Here is a 19217-nt window from a genome sequence, read left to right as displayed (position 1 = left end):
GAGCGTCATTTCCAGCAACCTTATCCCCCTGATGTGGATCATTGAGTACCCTTTCTATCTCATAGTCACCAAACATTGGTTGGGAAGAGTCCATGACTACCTCCTGATTCCTAATTTCAACTGAACAATCCTGCGCACATTGTAACAATTCCTCTTCATCTGCACACAAAAGATTTAGGTCAAGAAAGATTAGGAGGGATAGCAGTGTGTCCTAAACTTACAATGTCAATGTCAATTGAGAGTGTATATTTACTTTCCTCCCAGATAGGTCAGGCAGCTTCCTGTGTGCCTGTAAAGGACGTCCGCTTCACCGTGGATTCAGCGCTCAGCAAGCGGCGTCCAGTCTGGCAGAATGAAAAGAAAACGTCCGTGTCAGCATACAGTTCCAAAAAGACAAGTCCTTCCCAGCAAACAGCGTGCTTTCGAGTGCCTCCGTGTGCGCGCGCGGGTGCGCTACACACACTGCTTTTGGGCTTTAGGGGGGCGGGCACAAGGGTGAGCTTAGCGTTGCGAGCCCAATCAGAAAACAGTTTCCGCCCAGATAGGCCAGGCAGCTTCCTGTGTGCCTGTAAGGGACGTCCGCTTCACCGTGGATTCAGCGCTCAGCAAGCGGCGTCCAGTCTGGCAGAATGAAAAGAAAACATCAGTGTCAGCATACAGTTCCAAAAAGACAAGTCCTTCCCAGCAAACATCGTGCTTTCGAGTGCTTCCGTGTGATTGATAAAGTATCAATGGATACTTTACTGTCCAAGTTTTCTTAGGTGTCGGTACCTCAATGGGTATGGTTCTTCTGATAGGTACTGGACAGAACCCCACTGCAGCTCTCTGCTGGTTTATTTGCTCTTTGTACGTCACATACTTCGACGTGAACATTCCTGGTACTTCAAAATGGACGGTTGGAGTGCGTGCTGTATTTGGGACCTCCGCTACACCATGTCTATTTAACATAACAGTGTTTAAATGTCTAGCATCACAAGCTACTAAGTACAAAAAGGAAAGATTTAATAGATGTACAAATACACTGAATTCATTCCCAAAAAACTGAGTTGGACTTCAAACGGTCTTAAAATTGCAGCTGGACGTCAAACAATCTTGAAATTGCACCCCAGACTTTAAGCAATCTTGAAATTGCAGCCAACACATGTTTCGACACTCAGTGTTTTTCAAGGCTGCCATTGAACCATGTACACATTCAATACATAAATAATCAAGGTATTCCACATACAAAATTGGGGTTAAAAGTAGTCCCATGTTTCACAGACCACACGAAAAAAAATGAAATTTGAAACGCACATTATATCAAGAATATACATACAAAAATTAAAATATATTAAGTCAACAGCGGAAAGCAGAATCGAGGTTCAAGTCAGAGGCAAGGACAGAGGAATTTTCTTCATTCAATATTGACGGGAATTCCATTAAACTCTCCAAGGATGTAAAAACCCTTGGCTTCTACTTGGACTCCACATTGTAGTTTGATAAATAGATCAAATCCCTGACCTCTTCCGCGGCCTACACGTGCAAGCTACTCAGAGCTGGCAAGCCATTCCTCTCTGATGACAGCTGATTGATCTTGGCTAGAGCCTTAATACTCTCCAAAATTGATTACTGTAATGCTCTATACAGTGCTGCTAATGAAACGACTACCCTAAAGCTCCAAACATTACAAAATAATGCCTTAAGAGCAGCCTTAGGCATAAACAAAAGAACCCACATTTCCCCCTTAGACGCCATCACAAATGGCTATCCACGGCCAATAAAATACAGTTAAAGACATTATCATTGACTCATAAAGCTCTTAATAACGCTGTCCCTAGCTACCTTACAGACAAACTTCAGAGAAGAATTTCTCATAGACTAACCAGAGCTGGCAATGCTAATAGCCTGACCATACCTAAATACAAGCTTACCATTATTGGTGGTAATAGCTTCCCTGTAAAGGCTGCTAAATGTTGGAACTCTCTGCCATAAGACAAGACCTGAGAGCTGACCAACCTTACCTACATTTCAGAAAAAATGTCATAAAGCACATTATCGCTACAGACCCTTAGCCTCCTACCCTTTAGGATATGTCCGTTAATCTAGCTTACTTGCGAGCCCTAGTGATATACGGAGGGTATTACTCTGCAATTTGTATTTCTCCACACTGTTCATGGTTTATTTTTGTAATTATATAGGCCATCTTACTTCTGTAGATATTTGCACATTCTGTATTTTCTGTATTTATGTAAGTTCTGTACCAGGTGTATATTTTGTAACTATGTAAGCTTTGCATCTTCATACTGCGGCACCCTTTTACTTACGGGTCTGGTGTGCATAACAAATGAATAAACAAACAAACAACAAATGAGTATATCCCAATATACAGTGGTGTTTAGTTAAACACATGTTTCAAGTAAAGATTCATATAGTGGGTTATGACCACATTATTGTAGCTATTGAGCACCTAAGAGGGGTAGGTGTAGTATCCAGGACGACCAAACATGCAAAAACTCATTCACCATGACGAGCAATTCCACTGTAAACTGGCCAATGGGAGACTCGAATCTTGGCTCCTTAAACTAGTCAGGTGTTCTCTAATCTGGATCCGAAGCTGTCTAATGGTGCTACCAATATTGATTCTATTGCATATGCAGATATTAACATACACTACAAATCTAGTTCTACAATGAATACAATCCCTGATATGGAAAACACCACCCGAGTCAGAAATACAAATCTCACTGTCTTTGTTTGCATATTTGTACTAAATGTTCCACACTTGCGTAATCCTAAAATGTTGCATAACCAATCACTACCATGTCCAGAGCGCTTACAGGTTGTGTCTTAAAATGATGGACACAATTGAGTCTTAATAGTACGAGCCCTGGTGATGGTAAATCGAGGTTTATTCATAATGCACTGCCTAAAGTCTGGATCCATTTGTAATAAAAGCCAATGCTTCTGCATTAGTTTATAGGGTATAGAACTAACTTTCGAGTATTGAGTGATAATGGCTATGCCCTTCCTACCTTTGGGGTTACTCTTGTCTGATGGTGAGATCATGTTTTGTCTATCTATATTGTTGATCTTTGCTTGGGCCTCCTGCAACATACCTTTGGAATACCCCCTTGACTGGAATCTCCAATTCAATAAAGTACATTCTGTGACAAAAGTCTTGTCCTCACTACAGTTCCTGCGGGCCCGATAACATTCACCCACTGGAATATTATCCACAGTGGATTTGTGATGACAACTGTTAGCATGCAGCACAGAATTGACTTTCGTATTTTTCCCCAAATTTTTTTTTCTATCTTCCCATTTTTAATGTAATCCAGAACAGGACTGTGAGACTTGTCCTTGGCCTCAAGCCCTGGGATCTTATCTCTCCAGCTCTGAAATCTCTCCATTAGCTCCCAGTGGATGCAAGGATTAAATTCAAAACCCTCTGCATTGTCCACAAGGCTTTCTGGGGCCTGGGTCCAAAATACCTTCAGGTATCCCTCCGCAAATACCTCCCCTCTCGAGCTCTTTGCTCCTCTACCTCCAACTCCCTCAGGGTCAGTTGTTTTTCAAAGAAACAAGCTGGGGGTAGATCTCTGTCTTCGGCTGTGGAGTCCCCCTGGAACTGTCACTCTAAACCTTGAGGAGAACCATCTCTGGTTCCGGAAGCACCTCAAGACCTTCCTCTATTCTTCTGCCTTTGCTCCCTTTCTCCCCTGCTGATCTGTTCTCTCTTGGCACCGTGCACCTGGCCACCTTCTGTCCTCCGGGCCCAGGTACCTGATCACCCTGCAACCCTCTCGCACTGCCTCCAGACCACCCCTTGCACTGGGGTCTGTATCTGTACCCATACAGCCCCACCTTTTTCTTACTGCACTTATCAGACCTCCTCTGCCTGCTGCCTTAAATCTAACACTTGTAAATTGCTGGCTGCACTACCACTGTTTGTTGCCTTTATTATTCATTATTATTGATCTGTTTCTCCTTTGCTTCGCACTTTCCACTTCTTCCCTTCCATGCACTTTTCCCCTCCCCCTCTCCCATGCACTTGCGCGTTCTTAATGTCACTGGACCTAGTGCGATCGCTGTTTTGTTCTCCCTGTTCCCCTTCCTTGCCTGAACACTTGTGTACGAGCGCGATAGAAATAAAATATCAATTCAATTCAATGCCTGTGTCCACATTATATGTCAGCATTGTGACTGTAAATCTCTTTCATGATATTTAATAAAGCTAGACCTACTATGTGCCCCAGCAGTGCCACTGTTAACGCCACTGTAAATCAATATCATGAGGTTGCTCCCACAATATATATAATCACTATCACTGCAAATCACTTTCATGATGCATTGCCCACAATACATGCCAGCATTGCCACTGAAAATCAAGTTTGTGATGGTGCTGCAAACAAATATGAGGCCATGCTAATGTAAATATATTTGATGATGTTGCACACACAATATATGGCAGAATTTCCATTCTAAATCAAGTTCACATCGTTGCACTCAAATTATTCCTCAACATTCCTACTGCAAATCACTTTCATGATGTTGCACCCACAATACATGCTAGCATTCCCAATGTAAATCACTTTCATGATGCTGTTTCACAATTTATGACATTGTTACTATTGTAAATCAGTTTCAAGATGCTTTGCCCACAATATATGCCAGTACTGCCACAGAGAATAACTTTCATGATACTGCACCCACTATATATAAGGCATTGATACAGAAAATCAGTGTGATCCCTCACACAGGTTCACACCCTCATTCAAACTCTTGCGCACATTCACACACACACGCACACATGAACACACACACACACACACACACACACACACAAACACACACACATTGCATAATATTTGAAAACTACACACATGCATGTATACAAACACTTTCTTTTCACATTTCTCAATATACAGATAATCTGCCTTAATCTTCACTTGAGGCGGGCAGCAGAAGAAGAGATGTGGCAGGAAATCTCAGCTTGTTTGCCTAGCAACCTTTGGGCAGCGGTGAGTGGTGCCTGTATTCTATGCTCACTTCTACATGCCTTTTTTGTGGACGAGATTTAGAGTCCAAGCCATGGGAAAGTGGGTGAGAGGGAGGATCACAAAAGGACATGGAAGAGGGGCAGAGCTCCACAACTGCTTTCAACCCAGGCTTTGCCAAGAATTTCATTTTTTTTAAATTATGAATGGAAGCAGTGGGAGCTGTTTGTTGGGAACTGGTATTGAGGGAGTGTGGGTGGGCACATCCAGCCTGCAATACCCTACTCCCTCACTGTCAGGCCTTTCTCTCTATCCCTGTTTTTTCTCTCCCCATTTCCCCTTACTTTCTCATTCTCCTTCACCCTCACCTCTAAGGGCCTGCCCCACACAGTCACTTCTGCAAAGCGCAGATGAGACAGCCCGTATTGTGCTCATTAGAAGGCTGTAGCTTACCACACTAAATATCACACGTGCTAACAGGTCTAAAGCAGCGTACAGGGCAAAACTATTTTGTATTCACATTTTAATTTTATAAAGTGTGAACCTAGTTGAAGATTATTAGAGTGCCTCACAAGCACATGGAAGAGAGAGAGCTGGCTGGGGCAGGGCACAATTCACGATTGTGTACATAACTGGGGTGAGGGAGGTGTTTTGATTGCTGTGGGCCTATGCATGGTGCTTATCGTTGGTGTGGGAGAATGTGGTGCTTAAGATTACTTCTCACCTTCATTTACTTAGACCGTTCTTGTTTTTTATATTCCACAGTGCTGTTGCAAGCGTCAGGCAGCTGACCCAAAGCATGTGATTTGAGTGGGTGTATCAGCAGCAAACACAGAGAAATTCTGCTCATTCACTCCTCTTCCAGTCTCTCACTGCATGTCCTAAGTATGCACATGCGCTGAGTGGGGAAATAGGTGTGCTGTGGTTGGTTGGGGGGGTGCATTTTGCTTCCCTAGCCTTGCATGGTTTATTGGGGATGCAATCTCGGGTACTGCAAAGCTGGATTTGTGAGGGACATTCTTGTACCTACCACTCATTCAGGGCCAGAGGGGCAGCGTGATGGAGCACGTGCATGCAAGGCTTTGTTTTGTAACTATGTGGATGAATGAGAGAGTGTATGATGGAATGTGAATGCTGTATGGTTGCATGGATGAATGTGCATGAATGAACTTCCTCTTTGCCTCCTCCTTCTCTCTCCCTCTCCCCTGCTGACCACCTCTTTTCTGCTCTCTTGTTCTCTCTCCACTACTTCTGCTCAGTTTAGCTGACTGGCTGCCTGGTGTACCTTCAGAGCCTCACAGGTCCCAAGCTTTCCTCGCAAGTCTCCTGCACTTGCCTCGGGACATGCACTTGCCATAGCACTACCGCACTTCGGTTACGACCAATGAGAGTGGTATCTCTCGGCATTTAACCCATATTCTGACAGGACTGGGCACACTTGGTTCCATTTGCCCCCCCCCACACTTCCTGTTCTGTGCACCTGCACAATCTGAAGGTAACATGCCTAGTAAGATCATTTTGTCTTGTCTTCCTAAAGTCTTCCCCTCCCATGCATGGTTGCACTTTGAAATACTTTTGGATAAGCGCAAGCATAATAAATAAACAATCAATCAATCTATCAATGCTGTATGTTTGCACTGGTGAATGTGTATGAATTCCATATGGGTGTGCATGCAAATGTGCGATTGAATGAAGAATGAATGCTGTATGTCTGCTGATGCATGAGTGTGAATGTGAGAGTGAATGAAGAATAAACGTCATATGAATGATGTGCGTGTGTACCATGCTGGGGATCAGGCATCTGTTTGAGGCAATTGCAGGGGAGGGACGGCAAACAGGAGGATAGGTTTTCTTACTGTGCCATGGAAGAGAGACTGCAAACTCGAGATATAATTCTAGTCCATCCTATCTCCCACTCCCAGAATCCGTGTCTGTCATTGCCAACATACTGCTCTTCGCCATCCTGAAGTCAACTCACCGCCCGTGCATGTTAAAGTTTGAGTTATCTTTCAGCCTGCTAACTAACATTCTAAGGAAGTTGAAATGGGTGACTGTGGCCCTCAAGTTTTAAGATGCACTTCCACTGAAACTTGAGTTCTTACCTACCGAAAGCTTTAGCAGGTTATGGTAATATCTGAGTTTGCACACCATCCCTTTCACTCATCTGTCAACTCGCAGATGCTTGTTCTGTTCCTCATGGGTTACAATGTATATATTTCAAACAGAGAGGGAGAGAGAGAGTGAAAAAGAGAGTGAGAGGGAGCGAGAGAAAGAGAGAGAAAGATGAGATCTGTCTGAAAATGGGCAGGGGTAGGAGTGCAGGGTTGAACGTTGTTTTGCCTTATAAGGCCTACTCCAACCTTCATGTGAGTGATTCCCCTCTCCGATCTCCAACCACCTTATACTACACACACAACCGCACCCCCAGGAAGTCACTACAGGCCTAGCCGTTAGCACATCAAGACTAATCAAGCCATGACTAAGCTCTCCTCTTTAGCCCTGTCACACTCTCCCACATAAGTGACTTACCAGAGCCAAAGTACTGTAGTTTATGAGATCTTGGGCTCTTTCCTATGCATGACATACTCCCAGGTTTCTTCTGCCAAACCCATAGAAATCATATTCGCATTCAAGAACTGGATGCTTCTGATGTGCACCCATCAACACCATATGTTTTGCATCTGCCTTTCCCACTGTCCAATTTACAACTCCCACTCCCATTTTCTCTTACAGAGCCAAGCACAGTGAGGCCACCAATAGTGGCAGACATGCACGCTATAAGACCAGTTGCATAACATTAGAGGTTTTACTGGAAACAAGGGTTAAGGCAGCATGATGAGTGTTCTTATGTCAAACTGCCCTACATTTGTGGGGCCACTCTGGACATATTTATTTACTGTGGCATGCCATTTTGTTTACTGGACTTCAAGGGTGAAGGCAGCATTATGAGTGTTCTTATGTGATACTTGCCTTCATTGGTGGTTACGTCTGGACATATTTCTTTAGTATGGCATGGCATTTTATTTACTGAGCATAACAAGTGTAATGGCAATGTGGTGAGTTTTCTTATTTGGTGCTGGCCTACATTGGTGGGAAATTGTGAAATACAGATTGACTACCCCTCTCTTTTAGTCTTGTATGGATCCCAGGTCAGGAATCAGAGCAACCTGTGTATTACATTGACTAGGTTATCGCTTAGTTGAGAGAAATTGCGCAACAACTGCAATTTATTACAAAATATGTATCTTTTTAATAGTCATAAAAATATCTTAAAAAACATTTCAGACATGATTCTCAATCATTCCATTCATTCGTCATACATACATTCTAACAGGGGAGTTCTACAACTGAGGAAAAGACTTGTGCATAACAGTTGTTCAATGTATGCAATTTAGACATTGGAAAAAGACATTAGATTTTCCTTAGGCAGTCGACATATGTTTCGGCCCCTTATAGTATACCACTTATGTCAACAGTGGTCACAACGGTAAGTATCGGGCCATCTTCAGGACAATTATTACTTAATGGTGGATCAATCTTCTTCCCTATTAGCACACTAACACATCTACAAAAAATACATAAGTGTACATATATTAGTTATTTTAAACATGTTTGCTTAAAAGAAAAAAAGAGAAATTGTATATCTCAACTTCACTGATTTGAGTACGATAGCTAGTTTTTTTCTAGACATACACTCTGAAAACACCTGGTCCATAAACTATAACTAAGACTATTGAGAAATGACAGACTTCCGGGTGTAGCAACAAAGTTAGACTACCCTAGTCTCAAGTTTCTATATTGAATACGAAACATTAAATTCTGAATGTTGTGTTCTTATTGATTAAATTTACACAAACCTTTTATTGAAGAAGAATTATTGAAAAAAGTTGTTAACAAACATTATTGGAAACAGAGAGCTAAAGAGGACTTACACATGTGCGTCTTCTGTTTGTGTGTCTTTGAATGCCGTCTTGCTATGGCTATGGCTGACTCGATGTCTTACATGCTGTTGCTACGTAAGGCTCTTAGAGATAGTGTACAGTGGACTTCTCTGATGTTCATACCTGTAGTGAATTGGAAAACAACTCCTTACATATAGAAATCTCATGGATGGCAGATTGTTGTATACTAAACAAAATTAACTTACAGGTTAGCTGCTGCTATTTGTATATTGGGAACTGGTCTTGCTTTTGCTGCGTGTGGCCAAGTTTCCTTTTTTACATGTTATTTGGGCATATGTTCCAATAACGGGTTTGTTGCCTAAAATGAAAAAATAATAAAAAATAAAAAATAATGAGGGAGCACGTTAATATGTAACTTCCCAGCTTAGAGCCACCTATCTCTTTTCATTAAGTTCTCCTTGTGGACCATGCAGGGCATCATGCTCTTATGTGGTTTAATATAGCCACTTATTGTGAATGAAGACAAAACAACAAAAGAGCTGACACAAATTCGCATTGTTATAAGCCCGTTCTGACAAAATGCCTTGAAAACGTTGGATTATACTCTTGCATCCTGAATCCAGCCGCCAGTAAGCCGGCTTTAACTTTGATAATGCAAGACAGTTTGATTATGCTCTTCCCTCCTGCATAGGGCCGCCAATCAGCCAGCTTTAACATTGGTAACGAAGGGTAGACCCTGGGGTGTTTTTAAAGGAAAGCGCTTCTTGTTCAACGGTATTGCGTGAAGGGCATATATTCCTCGTGCCCCGTGACAATACAATAACAAACAGGTGTGGTTATGCATTTTGACCCCTCTCGAGGCAAGAGGCATTAACATCGCTTACCTTTTTCTGCTCCGTCCATGCACTGGAAAGGGAGCCTGTCTCTGCGAGTGGACGAGAACGCTCGTTCTAGAGAAAAAACTGGTTTAAATGGAATCACGTGATTTGCGTTCAACTAAGCGATACTCAATGTAATACACAGGTTGCTCTGATTCCTGACCTGGAATCCATACAAGACTAAAAGAGAGGGGTAGTCAATCTGTATTTCACAATTTCCCTTCACAGATCGTCCCTTCCATCAGATTGACCCCCCGTCAACAAAAAATAGGGATTACCCTTTATTCAAACCTACTTTGGACAACCCTTGGTTGTTGGGTTAAATTTATCCTAAAACCCATATCAGTATTCTGATAACCGTTAAAATGGACAGCGGAAATTTAGTTTCCTTTTCGGACGAATACTACCAAAAGATTATGAGTATGCCACTATTGTTAGGTGACAATATTGAAAAGGCAGTCCCTGCATCACAATCAAATGATGCAGAACTCTTGTTGCAAAAAAAGAAAAAACTTATACGGACAGAATCCCACGGCCAACTAATGCTGGCTTATTTAAAAGCAGGTACGATACCAGAAGGATTGCAAATTAAAAACATTCCCAGAGTATTCACCAGTAATTCAAAGTTCAAAAGCAAGTTCAGTGGGGTCAGCAATAAGTGCTCAAGAGATCTATTGATATTAATCATAGATACAGCAGAAGAAGAAGCAGACCTACAAAAAATAGAAATAACAGCCTTAGAGGACAAAATCAAACAGGATAAAACTATCAAAGATATCAAAGACACCCTAGAAAAGATAGAAGACGAAATCAGCAAATTCAAGAAATTAACCTTAGACAAAAAAATTTGGAAGCTTAAGAAAGATGTGGAACAATATGAGGAGACAAAAACATACCCCTATCTTGTAGAAAGCTATTATGAAGATCTACAGAAGATCAATCAAGGCAGAGGATATAACGCAGGAAACAGGAAAAAAACATTTGTAAATGTTTCCAATTCCTCTAATGCGTCTACAAGCAGCGGTTCAGACACCAGCCAACCAGGACCACCACCCCAATTTTTTCGGGGACGGGGGCAACGGGGCCGAAACAAGAATCAAGGACCACCCAGAATGAACACCAGAAATTGGCAGGGGCCTCCCCCACCCTGGTAGTTCCGATTTTCAATTTAACATCTTACATCCTTTCGGCTACTGAAATAAGCGTTCTTTCTAAGGGTCTGTCTTTTGTACCGACAGCAAGAGCAAAATCTTTTGAGACGGAAATAGAACTTCAAAAATTCTATAGAACAATACGTCTCAAGTATTTTTTCAGAAATCCTACTACCTCTAGGAAAGAATCGACAACTACAGGTTTAAAACCCCCTTCAAAATTCACTCCAACTAATGCAATGGTTAGCCCAGCAATAGTAGCGTTTGAACAAAAGATTTCACATGAAATCCAAAGATCCATCAAGACCAAAAACAACTCCAGAGATAACCTCACAAGATCTGAGAGAGAGGCTCTAAAATCCCTACAACTGAATGATTCATTTATAATCAAGCTGGCCGACAAAGGGGGAGGAATAGTGTTATGGGGAAAAGAAGCATATGAAACAGAAGTCATGAAACATCTACCTCCTACGGGGAACTGGTGCAGGACCCCACACCCAGGCTCCAAGATGAAATAATGAGTCTCAGGAAGCATGCCACCGAAGAAGGATGGATAGATCCGGAGGAAAAAGATTTTTTAGTCAATATACACCCCACTACCCAGGCATTCTATATCATCCCCAAAATTCATAAAAATGACAAAACCCCTCCGGGGAGACCTATTGTGGCAGCCATTAATTCAATTCTTGAGCCCCTTTCAATTTATTCCGACTGGTTTCTTAGACCTTTTGTGTCCAAAATGACATCATACGTAAAAGACACAACAAGCATGTTAAGAATTCTGGAGACTCTACAACTACATCCATTAGACATCTTGGTCACTTTAGATGTGGTGAGTCTATACACCAGCATCCCCCAACAAGACTGTTTGAGGGTATTGGCCAAGTATCTAGATAGACGCACTAGAACACTGAATAGTGTTCCCACCGCATTTATTGTAGAATGCATACGATTAGCCCTTACAGAGAATTTCTTTTTATATAATGGTCGATACTACAACCAACTAAAAGGTACAAGCATGGGGGCAACCTTTGCCCCAGACTTGGCAAATTTATATATGGACGACCTTGAACAACAGTCGATCTTTGATTCCTCCAACCCTTTTTCCAGGTCGATTATAACATGGCTACGATATATAGACGACGTCTATATGATCTGGAGAGATACATCAGACAATCTGGTAAAGTTTCATGAATGGCTAAATACTCAAAACTCCAACATACAGTTTACCATTCATACAGATTCACATACTATCCCGTTTCTTGATCTCCAAATACAAAAAACAAATACAGGAGAGATAGAAACGTCCCTTTACAGAAAACCAACAGATGAGAACATGTTGCTGAACTATCATAGCTTCCATCCACTGAGCCTAAAAGAGGGCCTTCTGTATGGGCAGTTTCTGCGCATCTGCAGGAATTGTACACAAGTCGAGATGTACAAACAACACGGCAAATCTTAAAAAAAAGGTTACAAGACAGAGGGTATCCCAAAAAGACTGTCCATCAGACATACAAAAGAGCATTACATATCAACAGAACCGCTTGTCTAGAACCAATGCAGCGGAACAAAGAAGAAGAAAAAATAACATGTGTAAGCACATACAGCCCGATTAGTAGCCATCTGAGGAAGATCATCAAACGACATTGGCACATGATCAAAACGGAGGACTTTAATCCCTCTATGCCCCGTTTTGCATTCAAAAGACAACCAATATTAAAGATTATTTAGTTCACACGTATCCTAGCCCTTTAAGGGGGACTTCCACCCAAACTCAACTCTGGGGTCTACCACCGGTTACGGGTCACCACCGTTGCGGCAATTGTTCGGTCTGTCCTCAAACAGCCACAATGAAAAGTATCCAACTAGGTAACAATACAATACAGCTGAAGATTTTCACCAACTGTCTAACCAAATGGGCTGGATATGCCATTAAATGTCCATGTGACCTAGTATATATAGGGAAAACCAAACGACATGTTCGCTAAAGGATCTGCGAACACAAATCATGTATTCGTAACAAAATTGACAATAAACCACTGGTTGCACACTACATTCAGAAACAACACAAATGTACTGAGTTATTATGGTGTGTCATTCAAGTCATTAAACCATCCCCTCACGGTGGTAATATGGACCTGAACCTCACAAGATGTGAACAAAAATGGATATATATTCTCGATACTGTCAAGCATGGCCTCAACATCGCCATAGAATGGAATACACTGTTATAAGGACATTTGCAATGTCCTACCACCCTATGTCTCTTTTTTACAAACTTTTTCTAACACATTACAACATTGTGTCCAATATTTTCGAAAACAACAACAAAAGAGGTTCATCAAAATGAGTCTATAGAAATGAGGCAGCACGTTTAATGGCTCTGGCAGCGTTCATAACAAACCATGCAATATTATCAGAAACAGAGCCATAATGGGTGAATTTTCAGCCAGCAAGACGAGTATTCATTTAGCGACATGCAGATCCAGTTCCTTATTTCACACACGCGAACACAGGGCATGTACAAGTTCTTTAAAAGGGAGAAAAAAGAAATTAGGTGAGTTCTTTTTACCACACTACAAGTCCCACCAGCCCCTCATACACGTAGTGATATCACGAGATGGCTTACGCAAATCACGTGATTCCATTTAAACCAGTTTTTTCTCTAGAACGAGTGTTCTCGTCCACTCGCAGAGACAGGCTCCCTTTCCAGTGCACGGACGGAGCAGAAAAAGGTAAGCGAGGTTAATGCCTCGTGCCTCGAGAGGGGTCAAAATGCATAACCACACCTGTTTGTTATTGTATTGTCACGGGGCACAAGGAATATATGCCCTTCACGCAATACCGTTGAACAAGAAGCGCTTTCCTTTAAAAACACCCCAGGGTCTACCCTTTGTTACCAATGTTAAAGCTAGCTGATTGGCGGCCCTATGTAGGAGGGAGGAGCATAATCAAACTGTCTTGCATTATCAAAGTTAAAGCCGGCTTACTGGCGGCTGGATTCAGGATGCAAGAGTATAATCCAACGTTTTCAAGGCATTTTGCCAGAACGGGCTTATACAATGCAAATTTGTGTCAGCTCTTTTGTTGTTTTGTCTTCATTCACAATAAGTGGCTATATTAAACCACATAAGAGCATGATGCCCTGCATGGGCCAAAAGGATAACTTAATGAAAAGAGATAGGTGGCTCTAAGCTGGGAAGTTACATATTAACGTGCTCCCTCATTATTTTTTATTTTTTATTATTTTTTCATTTTAGGCAACAAACCCGTTATTGGAACATATGCCCAAATAACATGTAAAAAAGGAAACTTGGCCACACGCAGCAAAAGCAAGACCAGTTCCCAATATACAAATAGCAGCAGCTAACCTGTAAGTTAAGTTTGTTTAGTATACAACAATCTGCCATCCATGAGATTTCTATATCTAAGGAGTTGTTTTCCAATTCACTACAGGTATGAACATCAGAGAAGTCCACTGTACACTATCTCTAACAGCCTTACGTAGCAACAGCATGTAAGACATCGAGTCAGCCATAGCCATAGCAAGACGGCATTCAAAGACACACAAACAGAAGACGCACATGTGTAAGTCCTCTTTAGCTCTCTGTTCCAATAATTTTTGTTAACAACTTTTTTCAATAATTCTTCTTCAATAAAAAGTTTGTGTAAATTAAATCAATAAGAACACAACATTCAGAATTTAATGTTTCGTATTCAATATAGAAACTTGAGACTAGGGTAGTCTAACTTTGTTGCTACACCCGGAAGTCTGTCATTTCTCAATAGTCTTAATTATAGTTTATGGACCAGGTGTTTTCAGAGTGTATGTCTAGAAACAAACTAGCTATCGTACTCAAATCAGTGAAGTTGAGATACACAATTTCTCTTTTTTCTTTTAAGCAAACATGTTTAAAATAACTAATATATGTACACTTATGTATTTGTTGTAGATGTTTTAGTGTGCTAATGGGGAAGAAGATTGATCCACCATTAAGTAATAATTGTCCTGAAGATGGCCCGATACTTACCGTTGTGACCACTGTTTACATAAGTGGTATACTATAAGGGCCGAAACATATGTCGACTGCCTAAGGAAAATCTAATGTCTTTTTCCAATGTCTAAATTGCATACATTGAACAACTGTTATGCACAAGTCTTTTCCTCAGTTGTAGAACTCCCCTGTTAGTATGTATGTATGATGAATGAATGGAATGATTGAGAATCATGTCTGAAATGTTTTTTAAGATATTTTTATGACTATTAAAAAGATACATATTTTGTAATAAATTGCAGTTGTTGCGCAATTTCTCTCAACTAAGCGATAACCTAGTCAATGTAATACACAGGTTGCTCTGATTCCTGACCTGGGATCCATACAAGACTAAAAGAGAGGGGTAGTCAATCTGTATTTCACAATTTCCCTTCACAGATCATCCCTTCCATCAGATTGACCCCCGTCAACAAAAAATAGGGATTACCCTTTATTCAAACCTACATTGGTGGGGCCATTCTGGACACATTTCCTTACTGTGGCCATGACATTATTTACTGATAAATGCAAGGTGTAATTACAAAGTACAATTTACAAGGCTAAAGGAAATGTGATTAGTGTACTTACAGGGGACTAGCCTACATTGGTGGGGCCAGTCTGGAGATATTTCTGTACCATGGCATGGCTTTTATTTTTACTGGACATCACAGGGTAAAGGAAATGTGATGGGTATTGTTATGTGGTACTGACCCACATTGTTAGTGGCAGTCTGGGTATGTTTTTTTACTCTGGCATTGAATGCCATCTATCTTACTGGACATCAAGGATGAAGGCAGACAGATGAGTGTTCATACGTGGTACTGGCCTACATTGGTGGTCCAGTTTGGACACATTTCTTTGTTGTAGCATGACATTTCTTTTCTGGGCATCACAAGTGTAAAGGCTACTCGATGAGCCTTCTGATGTAGCACTGGCTTAGTTTGGCATTGCCAGTCTGGACATGGGTTTTTAGTCTGGCACTGATGTATGTTTCCGGGCGTTAAGGTTAATGGCAACATGATGAGTGTTCTTAAGTGGACTGGCCTATGTTAGTTCAGCCAGACATTCTGAACAGGATTTCTTAGTGTGTTATGGCATTTTCTCTGGGCATCTAGGTTGAAGCCAACACAAGTACTATTACATGGCTAGCCTAGCCTACATTTGTGCAGCCATTCTGGATATATTTTCTTACTGTGACATGGCATCTTTAAGTGGGCATCAAGGGTCAAGCCAACATGATTAATTTTATTATGTAGCAAGACTGGCATGGATTGGTGCTGCCAGTTTGAGCTTGATTTCTTACAGTGTCATGGCATTCTTTGACTGAGCATTAAGGGCAAAGCATTATTACATGACTAGACTGTCCCACATTGGTGCAGCCATGTTGGTTATATTGTCTTCCTGTGGAATGGCATTGTTAACTGGGTGTCAAGGTTAAAAACACACATTTTAAGTATTATGTGGCTAGACGGGCCTACATTGGTTAAGTCAGACTGGATATTTTTGGGATATATTTTCTTCCTGTGGCATGGCATTTTTGTAGCTAGACAGGACTATAGACAGGACTACATTGATGAAGCCAGACTGGATATAGTTTCTTTCTGAGGCATAGTATTTTCTTGTGGGCATCAAGGGTAAAGCAAACATGATGAGTGGTTTATGTGGCAAGACTACATCGTTGCAGCCAGTCTAGATATCTTTTCTTACTGTGGCATGGCATTTCTACTGGTATTAATGATAAAGCAAGCATAAAGAGTGTTCTTATGTTGCCATAGTGGCCTACATTGGTGCAGCATGCCTGGACATATGTTCTTGCTTGTCCTAGCAAAGCCAACAGGAGAAAGTTCTTCTATTGTAATACTAGCCTATGTTGCTACAGCCTGTAATAAACTTGTTCGGGCACAGTCAGCATGAAAATGTTTTTTATAGTGGCATATATTGTCAACAAAAGAATCATGAAAATAAGATGGAAAATGCTCATGTGCACTGTTTGTGAACTGCATCTATTGGAGTTTTTAATTTATTACCTGCAAACCCGATTGCAAACTGTGTCTTTTTTTTACCCACTTTTCACAGAAATTGTGCTGATAAATGCAGGATTTTAAAACAATATTTAAAAACCTTTCTTGGGGGAAGAATACCCCTGAGCCACTCTTTCAATTCGGGTTCCCTCACTATACTCGGGTGCTCCCTCTTGTTTGTCGTAAACAGGTATGCCCCTCCAATTGAAACTTTTACCAACCGCCACTGCCAAGCCCACACCAAGGGAGAAAATGGGAGCTCTCCGCAGCCCCCCACCCCCGCCCAGCCAGGATAGAATTACATGCTCAAGTAGGTATCAGAAAGGAGTTAACAAGGAAAAGAGGATTGTAATTGTAATACGCCAACCTATTAGATGTGTTCCTTGTCCTTTCCCTGCAGAACCCAGAGAGTGGAGGAGGAGGATCCTACACCTGGGCCTACTGAGCCTGCAACTGTAGAGAAAATCCTGAAAACAAGATCTGAACTCAAACATTGACTCTGCTCAGAGGTAAGAATGAGTAAACTGAGCTACACCTGGATAGACATCCGTATAGTGTGCAAATAAAGAATAAGCCAAGTGCATGATGATTTCCTATGTCGTTTATACGGCAGTCATGACAGTGGTGTCAGAAGTTGGATTGTAAAAGCTATACAAGCCCTCATTAATGCCTTGATGGAGGGACAACAGCAGCGTGAAAAACTGGTATAGATACAAAGTCAACTGGCCCAGGAAGATGAACAAGTCTTCCAGCAGGCAATCCAGCTGCAGGGCACATACCAGACCACTGCTACATGGATTTCAAGTTGGTTGCTAGAAATGATTAGTGGCTCCAAAAATTATAGGTTCTGTATGGGGCACACTGTTATCAGGGAGTATGCAGAACGGCTATCAAGCAACCAACCCCACAGAAGATAATGTTTCCATTTATGTGCAGAAAGCTATTTTAGAAAGATTGAGGTTCGGCGAAGACACGCACAGCCAGAAATTCTAAGAACGTGACTAGCCTAAGGAGAAACCCTTTGCAGTCGTATTTCAGAATAAAGGATCTGGCAGATGCGTGATTGCAGACCCCTACTACAACAGTATAGGGTGTGGTCAACGGGATTATATTGGAGCAGGTTTTAGACTCCCTTTCCACAACAATTCAACAATGGGTTCACCAGCATCTTCGGCCCGCTTGGAATGAGGCCATAAACATTGCCTATTCCTATCAGAAGGCCAGTAGTGGGTGCCTCAAGGCAATGGCGACTGGCCTCAGCAATCCAGGCTGCTTCCAATCCTGAATTCCTGAACTCCTGAACAAATGCTTCAATAAATAGTCAGTGGAATTGTGAAGCCCCAAGAAGGGGAACTCTTGCAATCATACAGTTAGGCATTGTTTGTTTGGTACCAGTATATGGGCATGTGTGGAGGCCGTGCTGAGAACTAGCACCCGCAATCTGAGTCATTCTCAGGAGCAACCGTCTTACATTTGGGAGTGTGTGCTGGGCATGTGCATTGGTTTGCGATGTGCAATCTGCTACCTCACCTGAAGCACTTGCATGTCCTACTACTGTGTGGCCGGTATGTCTTGCCCATATCCCCAGCAAGAGGGTGCAGTGGTTTTGCTCTGCCATCATGTCTGTATTAGAGGGCCATTCCCATGCCATGCCCACTTCCTTCCATGGGTTCATATTTCCCTGTTTCCTCCATGCACTCTAGGGAATGTACAACAGCTGTGGCCACCATGATGGTTTCGCTCCACATAGTCCAGGCTCTTTATGCAGAATAATGCAGGATTATTTGATCTCTGGTGAAATTATCATCCATTGTACCAAGCGCACATGTGCAGGAGAGTTCAGCTCTTCTTTATAAAATGATAGCACAGTGCTGGAGCAAGAGTACAGTAGCTGAGACCTTACTTGTTAGAGTGGGGAAATCTGCAAGACTTGCGAGGGGATGCCGGGAGATGTTGGTTGTTCACTGCTTCTCTATTTTCTCTTGGTGGGCCTTAAGTCTGCACATGCGCTTGAAACAAATAATAGGTGTGTCACGCTGAATGGGGGTATGCGCCAGATCGGAGAAGTGAGGAATATTGCGCTGTAGCGAAGAAGATACATGGGTGATCCTTAGGTGCATTTTTAGTTCCTTTCTGAATTTGATGGTGAGTTCGATGTGAATGGGAATATTATCCCAGTTCCTCTGTGTGCAGTTAGAGAGGGATTGTCTCCTGGTTTCCTCCTACTTCTTGATCCTGAGTCTGCCTATGACATT

General features: G+C 41.9%; 1 long non-coding RNA gene across 5 annotated transcripts in view; it reads left to right on the top strand.

Moving 5' to 3' along the window:
* The window catches only part of LOC138566548 (uncharacterized), an 807988-nt gene that overhangs the window by 98519 nt on the left and 690252 nt on the right, over positions 1-19217 (top strand). For 4 of the 5 annotated variants that reach the window (XR_011301958.1, XR_011301959.1, XR_011301957.1 and 1 more), the window contains exon 4: positions 17363-17471. The exons of the other annotated variant lie outside the window; for it this stretch is intronic. This is a non-coding gene — a long non-coding RNA (uncharacterized lncRNA). The remainder of the gene's footprint in view (positions 1-17362; positions 17472-19217) is intronic. 5 annotated transcript variants of the gene reach the window in all.

The sequence above is a fragment of the Ambystoma mexicanum genome, chromosome 2p, assembly GCF_040938575.1.
Source record: "Ambystoma mexicanum isolate Mex_15411 chromosome 2p, UKY_AmexF1_1, whole genome shotgun sequence".
Classification (NCBI taxonomy): Eukaryota; Metazoa; Chordata; class Amphibia; order Caudata; family Ambystomatidae; genus Ambystoma; species Ambystoma mexicanum.
The sequence above is the reverse complement of the archived record's forward strand: the minus strand, read 5'-3'. Positions and strand labels throughout refer to the sequence as shown.